This window comes from Anas acuta, chromosome W (assembly GCF_963932015.1).
Source record: "Anas acuta chromosome W, bAnaAcu1.1, whole genome shotgun sequence".
NCBI classification, from domain to species: Eukaryota; Metazoa; Chordata; class Aves; order Anseriformes; family Anatidae; genus Anas; species Anas acuta.
Window position 1 is genome coordinate 1,470,916 of NC_089016.1, and position 8,803 is coordinate 1,479,718.

Below are 8,803 nucleotides of genomic sequence, written 5' to 3' on the forward strand. Positions count from 1 at the left end.
GCAGGGACCTCAGGAGGCCTGCAGCCCAAGCTGTCACAAGCATGGTCAGAACAGGCTGTTCAAGGCTTGACCCTGTTGCATTTTGCAAAACCAGCAAAGACGGAGACTGCACAGCCTCTGGGTGACGCCTGGCTGAGCTCATGGTGAGAAGGCTTTTTGCCTTCTTTTTTGCCTGAAGCTCTCCTCTTTCACCTTCACAGCTGTTGTCTTTTGTTCTCCCACCCTGAACCCAGCTGAAGATCCTGGCTCCACATCCTCCACAACCCCCCCAGAGATACAGCCAGAGGAGGTCCCCCTCGCCCTGCCCTTCGCCAGGCTGGACAAGCCCAGCACCCTCAGCCTCTCCTCACAGGCAGAGTTCTCCAGAGCATCTTGGGGACCCTGTGCTAAACCTGCTGCAGCTTGCTGACATCCCTCCTGTCCTGGAGACCCGAAAATCAGGAGCCGTCTTCTGGATCATGCCTACCCTGCATTCCCTGGCCATTCCCAGCTCACACAGCCCAGTACACTGCTGGCTGTCCTTGCTGGTTACAATTCCTTTGTTATCATCCTCCCTTCCTTTTCTGTCCTCTTCAACTGTTTTTACCTTAACCGACAATTTCTTTCCATTTTCTGATTCTCTCCCGTATCCCCGAGCACAGAGGAGAGGGAGATTTTTGGCAAAGACTGAGGAAAAAGAAGGCACGGAGTCCCTCAGCCCCATCTGTGCCCGCTGCTATGAAATGACCTCTTTGGCACTGAGGAGACACGGGGGGATGCCTCCCATGACTGGCGTGTTGGAATGGAAGGACGTGGGCCCTTTAGGAAGGACAGGCTGGGGACACGAGGAGGGGGCATTGCCTTCCCTGTCAAGGAGCAGCAAGTAGCATCCATCCCTGCAGCTCTGCCTGGGGATGGATGTGTTCATTTCTCAAATGAGTTCATTTTTCATACTTCAGAGAAAGGAAAGGCTTATGTTTCAGACAATCTTTTATTACAAATCATTCTATCGCATCTATGGTCATAATTGCAAGTCGGCTGCCTCCAAAGCAGCAGGGAAGGACACGATCCTCTTTGTAGCATAGTTGCTGCCACAAACAAAGCCACTGATGCATTTCATTAGAGAAGCTGTTGCAGCAGTGCATGGCCCTCTAAAAAGCATGTTTGCAAGCTAGGCTGCAGATCTTGTAGGTACAGCTGTATCAGATGGAGAAGGAAGCATCCTGTGGTGATTCCCTTCACCCATTAGCCGAATGGGTACCATGCCCAAAACTCTGCTGGCAGAACAAGCACCCAAAGCAAAGTTAGATTAGTTAGCTCAATCCTGCCTTTCAGTTCAGGGGTGGACAAAGAGCAAAGGGACGGCTTGTAGCAATTACCAATCTCTCACACAGGCGTTTCTATTACCAAAGATGCAGAGATGATAATGTCTGGCACAGCAGCAGTGACAAGCTAGTGGCAGCACCTTTTTCCACTGCCACAGTTGTTCATTATCTCTGTGAGACTCCGAGTATGTCGCTTTAGAAAGCAGGCATACCAAATGGAAATACTACTGCCCCCTGGAAACACTGCTGCTTAGCATCTTATCATCAAAGTCTGCCTCTCTGCCTCCCTCAGACCAGCTAGCACAAAATTTGAGTATTCCCCTCAACTTCGGTCTATACAACATGGAGATAAAACTCACAAAAAAACACACCTAGAGCACTTTCAGCTATGGTAAATGGAAATGGAAGATCTGAGAAAGGTCGAGGTCCCATGTGAAACTGTACCTAACTGCTGCCATATGGGTGGCTGTACACTGGTCGAGAAGTTCATCAACTTCTAGGCCAAAGGAGCAAACAGCAACAACAGAAATCCAACTACTTCTTGAGGTTTACCTAGCTGACTCTGTGAAAAACCTCTATGGCTTTTCCGGATATACTGACAGACATGTACAACAATGAAACCTGGAATCTGCTTCCTTAGGAAGACAGCTTTAAAAAGTAGTAACACCTCTACAAATTAGATCACAGCTTAAGAATGTGACAAAAATTGTGTTGACAAGACCCCTTACCAAAGGGGATTCTTATCTGGTCATATTCTCCCCACACAGGACTCTCGCAGCACATAAACAGCAGCCCTTATCTGCTTTAGGCCAACCTGCAGGACTCCTAGCAATTTGCCTCAATTCTAATTTCCTCATTCTAATTGCTAATTTCCCTCGTCCTGCACTCTTCTCAAGACGGTCCTTACTCATGCCCTCTCCAACTCATGCAAAGGAACCTTTTACCTCATGTACATAGGGCCACTCTTTCCCATTTCCCCTGCTGGAGCCTAAGATAACCACTTTCCTCCCGAGAGGGACTGGCAAACCCTTATTACACTGCAATAGCACGGATGAGAAATTCTAAGACTGCATTTGGATGCAATTTCAGAAAAGTTGTCGCTTATCCATGGCTAGCTGGTTTATGTCAGCCTACAGAAATCGACATGAGGTGTGGAAACTAAACAGTCACAGTGCATTATAGGTTGAATACTTCACAATCTGTATGTCCTTCCAATTAATTGTTTTATTTGGCATTGGTTAACTGACTTAATTTGCAAGTGTACAGGTCACAAGAGGTCCTACATGAGTATTAAAAAAAAAGCTGAAATTAGACATACTTTGAGCTCGTAGTGATCCACAGTAACTACATTGTCTGGCTCCGTAGAAACTTGCACAGTGTTCTCAACACTCATCTGTTGCTGTTCTACCTGAGGATGTCCAGCAGGAGTCATGTGAAGTGTCCAGAAACTGGAATGACACAAATTTCTTCAGCCGGGTTTCCTGTTTATCTAGAATACAGTCTCAATGAAGTACCCTCCACCTGTAAAACACTCTCTTTCTACAGAAACAGAGTCAGAATTGTTGTCGTCTTCACTGAGAAATACTTGGTTTCTCCCTTCTTTCCACCTAAAGTCACTGCTCCATAAAAATTAAAAACTAAGACAAAAACCAAACAAACCAAAAAACCACAATCAATCAAAAAGCAGTAGAGAAAAGGGTAACAGCTTAAAAAAAAATAGTCATGTTGCCAACTCAGGTTAGGAAACACATCTTACACTGCTACACTAGGGCATAAGTCTCCTGTTCCACGTGTTACTTTGGATCCGCACATCTTGAAGTGTAGCTTTTTAACTGCACATTTCTGCTGCTCGTTATTGGAAAGTGCCTCATATGATAAAAGAACGTCAGTGATTGCTGCTTTTCGGTTAGGTACTGTTTGAAAAACCAGACTTTAAAATCAAAAAAACAGCACCCCCAGAAACACATGGGCTTGGCTTGCATAATTAGAGGAGCAACATCACTACGGAATAAGCCATGGGATGATTTCTGGGAGCTGTAACAGTAAAAAACAGAGTGAAAGTGAAGGCTAAAGCTAATTGTCTTTGGCGAGAAGAAGGTGCTAACCAACCTGTTGGACTTTTCACTCACCATTTGAAGTTTGCCCTTCAGGATGGAGTTTCCCACCTTAGTGCTGAATGCCTAGGAAGCTCGGCACTCTCCGTTTCAGCACCGGGCTGAGTCCCATCCAAGTCTCCCCTGCTTCTCTCCCCGTCTCTCCCAGAAAATGCGATTTCCTTGCTCCTTGCCTGCTGTTCCGGCCTCCCCTCCCCTTTTTTCCTCCCCTCCCTCTCCTTAGGGGCTGGGACGCCTTCTGTAAGCAACTCGATATCCCAAATCCAATGAAGTTCCAGCCGTTTAGCAGAACGCCCAAAACCACAACATCCCCCCCTTGAAGGGGGGCAGAGCACAAGGCTGAGGAGCGCCCAAGCCGCTCCGTGCGGCCCGTGAGGGCGGGGAGCGAGGAGGCAGCAGGATAGCTTTGGTTTGTTTTCTTTCGTGTTGCTTTTCCCCTGGTTGCAGAACTTTCCCATGCTTCGAGGCACAGAGCCATTCCTGGTTCATTTGGAGGACCGCCAGGCTTTGCTGAAGCACTCAAATTGCGGAGATGTGCCCTAGATGACAGAGGTGATGATCTTGCTCCTAGCTGCACGTTCAAGTCCAAATGTCTCTTCCCTAACTTTGTGATGCACAAAGACTTGGTGGTAGCAGCTTTTGCAGTTTCCCCAATATCAGCAAGCCATTTATATCCAGTTATTCCAGGAGTAGAAGAATCTTGTCTATTTTCTGACTTTAGAGTGAAATTTAGTTTGACATCCTCTTAATGAAACTTCATTTTGTAAGCAGAACGAGCCCCCCCTCGAGGTTATCACAACTTCCCTCCTGTAGTAAAAATGATAGTACTCATCCTTGTAGGAGCAGCAATATGACGAAGCTCAACAACAGTAAGAAGGGTTCTATGCTTTGGTGTAATGAACCTTACTCTTTTTTGGAGAGAGCACCTCATAAACATATTTAGCAAGGTATGGAGACGGGAGAAAAACTCTAACTAGATTTTAATTCTGCAATGAATAATGTCAAGCTCGACTGTTCCACTGACCACTTTAATTTGAAGTGTGTTTTGCTGTTGTTGTTTTTTGTTTGTTGTGTTTTGTTTATACATGAAACACCGAGTTTATGTGAAAAGTTCTGCTGGAATATCTTTTTGCAAAGGATATTAAGCTTAAGTTATCCACAAGAAAATGGTTAGCTGATTTTTTTTTCCCTGAAAATCCCAGACTTTTTTTCCCAGAATACCACAATTTTCTTTGCATACTGTGGAACACTGGCTTATAAACGTGGTGAAATTTCCCATTCTCAATGGGTCTAATCCAAGAATTCTTTTCTTCCATCTCTCCTCTGTCCTCTTCTTAATGTAGGCCGTTGACAAAGCCAAAATCAGACCGAAAAAGAGAATCTACTGCAGGTAAGAGGCTGTAACTCCCTAGGATACCTATTCATGCTGGTTATTGAAAAGGATGGCACTTGGTCACTCCATCTATTTCATTTGGCCCCCAAACCTTCTAACCTTGTCAGCTCATTCTCTCATCAGTGACTTTTCTGTGAAGAGAGGTAGGTGCAAATAGGAGGATATTTTATGAATTCCTTGAAGGCTTGGGGAGAGAGCAGTATGAATTCCATCTTGTTCGTAGGCACAAAGGAATGTGTTGTTTCCCAAATGCCGTATGGAAAACAATGGGCAGAGTTTTTTTCTAAAAAGCAAGAGTTGGAGCTACCTGGTATTTGGGTATTTCTCTTGAAACAGTTCTTACCTCCTTGAGCTGTTAGATCATAATGCAGGAAATGAAAGTGCTGCATGCAAAAACAGGGTAATAAAATATATACACCTTAGGAAGAGACTTACAATGGAATAGTTTTTTTTGAACACTGTCAGTTAGAGTTCTACATGAACAGAGTGAAAAACAGCTTAGAGAAAGGTGTTGATCGTTTTCACTTTTCTAGACAAGAAGTAACTGGAGTAACCTTCCCTCCTGTGTGGAACAAACGTCTCACATTAGTTTTTGTCAGACTAGCTTTCGGTCTATGAAAAAGTTTCTCTACAGATCATGCTTTTAAGTAGTTAGTTTCAACGTGCAGAACAATAAAAATGTGGAATGCAGTGGTCCTGACAAGGACTTCTGATTTGGTATTTGTCCTGGTTTCAGTTAGAACAGAATTAATTTTCTTCCTAGTAGCTGGTGGAATGCTGTGTTTTGGCTTAGGATGAGAAGAGTGCTGATAACACCCCGATGTTTTAATTGTTGCAGAGCAGTGCTTATACCAAGCCAAGGACATCTCAGCTTCTCACTCTGTCCTGCCAACAGGCAGTCTGGGGGTGCAGTAAGAGCTGGGAGGGGACAGACCCAGGACAGGTGACCCAAACTAGCCAAAGGGGTATTCCATACCATCTGACATCATGCTAAACAATATATAGGGGTGGCTAGCTGGGGGAAGGGGCCGGACTGCTCGGGGTTAGGCTGGGCATCGGTCAGCGGGTGGTGAGCAATTGCATTGTGCATCACTTGTTTGTACATATTATTAGTACTATAAGTACTACCAGTAGTACTATTATCATCATTGTATTATTATTATTATTATTGTTATTGTTATTATTATTTTCCTGTCTTATTAAACTGTCTTTATCTCAACTCACGGGCTTCAATTTCCATTTCTCTCCCCCGTCCCAGAGAGGGGAGGGGGGAGGGTGAGCGAACGGCTGCGTGGTGTTTAGCTGCCGGCCGGGTTAAACCACGACAGTATTTAAAGAAAAATCAATTCGTTTCAGTGTGTCTCTTGTTTGTTTGTTTACATTTTACCAGAGCAACGGTGAAATCAAGAGAGTCCCATCTTTACTGTCTCAAAATATTGTCTATGTTTCTGCATTTCAGTTGCCAGAATGCCGAGGACCAGAGCAGATGAGAAAGCTGCAAGATGAGTTCATGGAGAAAATGGGGATTTGGAGGTCCGCCGAAGCTGCAGACTTCGATGAAGTCGTTACCCTACTACAAATCCATCCCTTCTGCTTGACAAATATATAAGAAAGTGTCCTGGTTTCAGTTAGGACAGCACTCTTCTCATCCTAAGCCAAAACATAGCACTCTACCAGCTACTAGGAAGAAAATTAACTCTGTCCTAACTGAAACCAGGACACAAAGTAAGTCTTCTTTTCCTGCAGGCCTACTCAAATGATCTTTCTGAGCAAGCCTTTGTGCTCTGGCACGATATTGGCCTTGACTCGCTCACTCTTTTGACAACAGAGAGGTATTGTCACTCCTGGCATTGAGAGTTCAGTGTGTTTGGGGGTAGGCTGAGACCTCCTTACGTGCCCCCCTGTGTGTTATGCATTGCTACTGGTAACTACTGGCCACCAGTGACCATTACTGGTCAGGTATCAGAGGCTTTGGGAGTGTTTGGTCTGAGCATTCCACTGCTTAGCAGTGTTCATGGCTGGTGAGCGTAGGTGGTGCTCTCTTCATCGCTCTACTAACGGTGGGCTCTTTCCTTGGCCTACACCAGTATGTCCTGCTCTCCTTGGTAATAATTGATTCCTTGAAGTCATGGTCCTTTGTAGCTTACTGCCAGACTGTGTAACCTGACTTTTGGGGGACTGGGCATTCGTGGCTGGTTAAGTCTGCCTGGACTGAGAGGGTGTGAGAGAGGATGAACTTGGCAGGTGCTTCATGTCTAAAGAACTTAAGCCCAATTGGTTTAATTTGCTGCTGAGGTTGTAGTTTTGGGATTGCTGTTTGATGAGAGATCTTCATCCTGAGCATGCTTTTTATATGGGCCTGGTGGGTTTCTGGGTTGTCTTCTGAACCGAAATGATTACTTTACCTGTGACTTTCATCAGATTTAACTTTCCCCATTGAGCAATTTTCTTAGTATCAGAAGTGCCTTCATTTTGAATGCACTTTTAGTTCCATAGTTATAAAAGGGAATGTAAGGTTTGGTTAAGAAACTGAGGACAGTTTGATACAGTCAAAGTGAAGTAGTTCTAATGATTCTGCATTTGTGTCTGCTGTTTATTTCTGTTTCTGAAGCTGAAATTGTTATCTGCTTCAGAATTGCCTTGCCTTGCCTTGCCTGCCCTGCCCTTATCTTCCCTGCCCTGTGCCTTCCTGTGCCCTGTGCCTTCCTGTGTTCCAGAGGCATTTGGGCAATGCCCTCAAGAATATGCTTTAACTTTTGTTTAGCCCTGAAGAGGTCAGACATTTGGACTCGATCTTTGAAGGTCCCTTCCAACCGAACTATCTTATTCTAGGAAAACTCGCTTCCAGCTCTTTCAAGATAGTAGCAGCATCATTTCTAACTAAAAGCTTGGCCAGATGATTGTAACCGAAGATTGAGTCCAAAGACTCAAACAGCTCATCTGGAGCAAAAATGTACGACATGTCTTCTGGAAGTGGCTCCTGTTTAATGTCATTTATCTCGTTGTCACTCGAGTTTCCATCTGCAGCCATTTCTGCGAGAGGCTCCTTTTGGTCCTGCCAGTGAGCAAGTGAGGCTCAATGGACTGTCTGGGGGTTCTGGTGGGGGAAGCTCAAACGTCACCATGACGACCCAGTGATGATATCACAGTGTGGCTCTGGCTGGAGCAGCCAGAGCAGGCATGTTGCTGGTCCTGCAACGTAGCTATGGGTGTTTTGACTCAAGAGCCAAGAAGCAAATAAAGTTATTTAAAGGGAATCACCCCTCACCTGGCTGTTGCTTCCCCTTCCCTGTGTGGTCCCCTGAATAACCCCCTTCTGGCCTCCTTGATGTCCCTCCTGGTTCTCCAGCTGGGGAGGGCAATCAGTCTCCCAGGCAGGCAAGGTTAACACAAGCAAACAGCAATCTCTTACCAATTTGTCACTGTTACTTGCAAATGCTTCGTGCCTTCAATAGCGCTGCTTCAGCAAGGTGATGCTCTGCAATGTCAGTGGTCTGCCAGAGGCTGCTCTGTAGGTCCAACTAGAACAAGACACTACGTACATTTTGATAATGCCATAAACGGAAGACGTGCAACCCCTCCTTTCTTGATTCAGTTCCGATGCTTTGATTGGATATGTTAGCAATTTAGAAAGCAAGCCAACACACTCAGTGTGTTCTCTTAGCCTTTTAAATCACACCCCTCTCTGCAGAATTCTCTTCATGTATCCTCACAATGCAAAAAAAAGTCTATGAAAAATGGTTTTCTGCTTGAAAGATAAAAGCAGTAAGCTATTTCTGTAAAGATTTAGTAGAAAGTACAGGTCTTTTCTGCGCCACAGTGTCAGCAAAGAGTTCAATGTCATACTAATTTCAGAGGCTGATGTATTCCATCAGTTTACCCTGGTAAACCAACCACAACTTTCGTCTTCTATGAAGAAGTTAGTCAAGCCACTGAAGTTTTTAGATGTGTGCACAGGTATGTCCTTATCCAGTTACTACAGGCCTGAGCAA

At 45.0% G+C, this 8,803-nt stretch overlaps 1 long non-coding RNA gene across 2 annotated transcripts; it reads right to left on the minus strand.

Annotated features, from left to right (window-relative positions):
• Positions 1 to 246: 246 nt before the first annotated feature.
• On the minus strand, positions 247 to 8,499 carry LOC137847003 (uncharacterized). Of its 2 annotated transcripts, none has more exons than XR_011090712.1 (3): positions 8,224 to 8,499; positions 2,623 to 2,752; positions 247 to 1,253 (listed from the first exon to the last, which is right to left on the minus strand). It is a non-coding gene; the product is annotated as an uncharacterized lncRNA (long non-coding RNA). The 2 variants fall into 2 exon arrangements; XR_011090711.1 differs by having other exon boundaries at positions 247 to 1,256.
• Between the last annotated feature and the right edge of the window lie 304 nt (positions 8,500 to 8,803).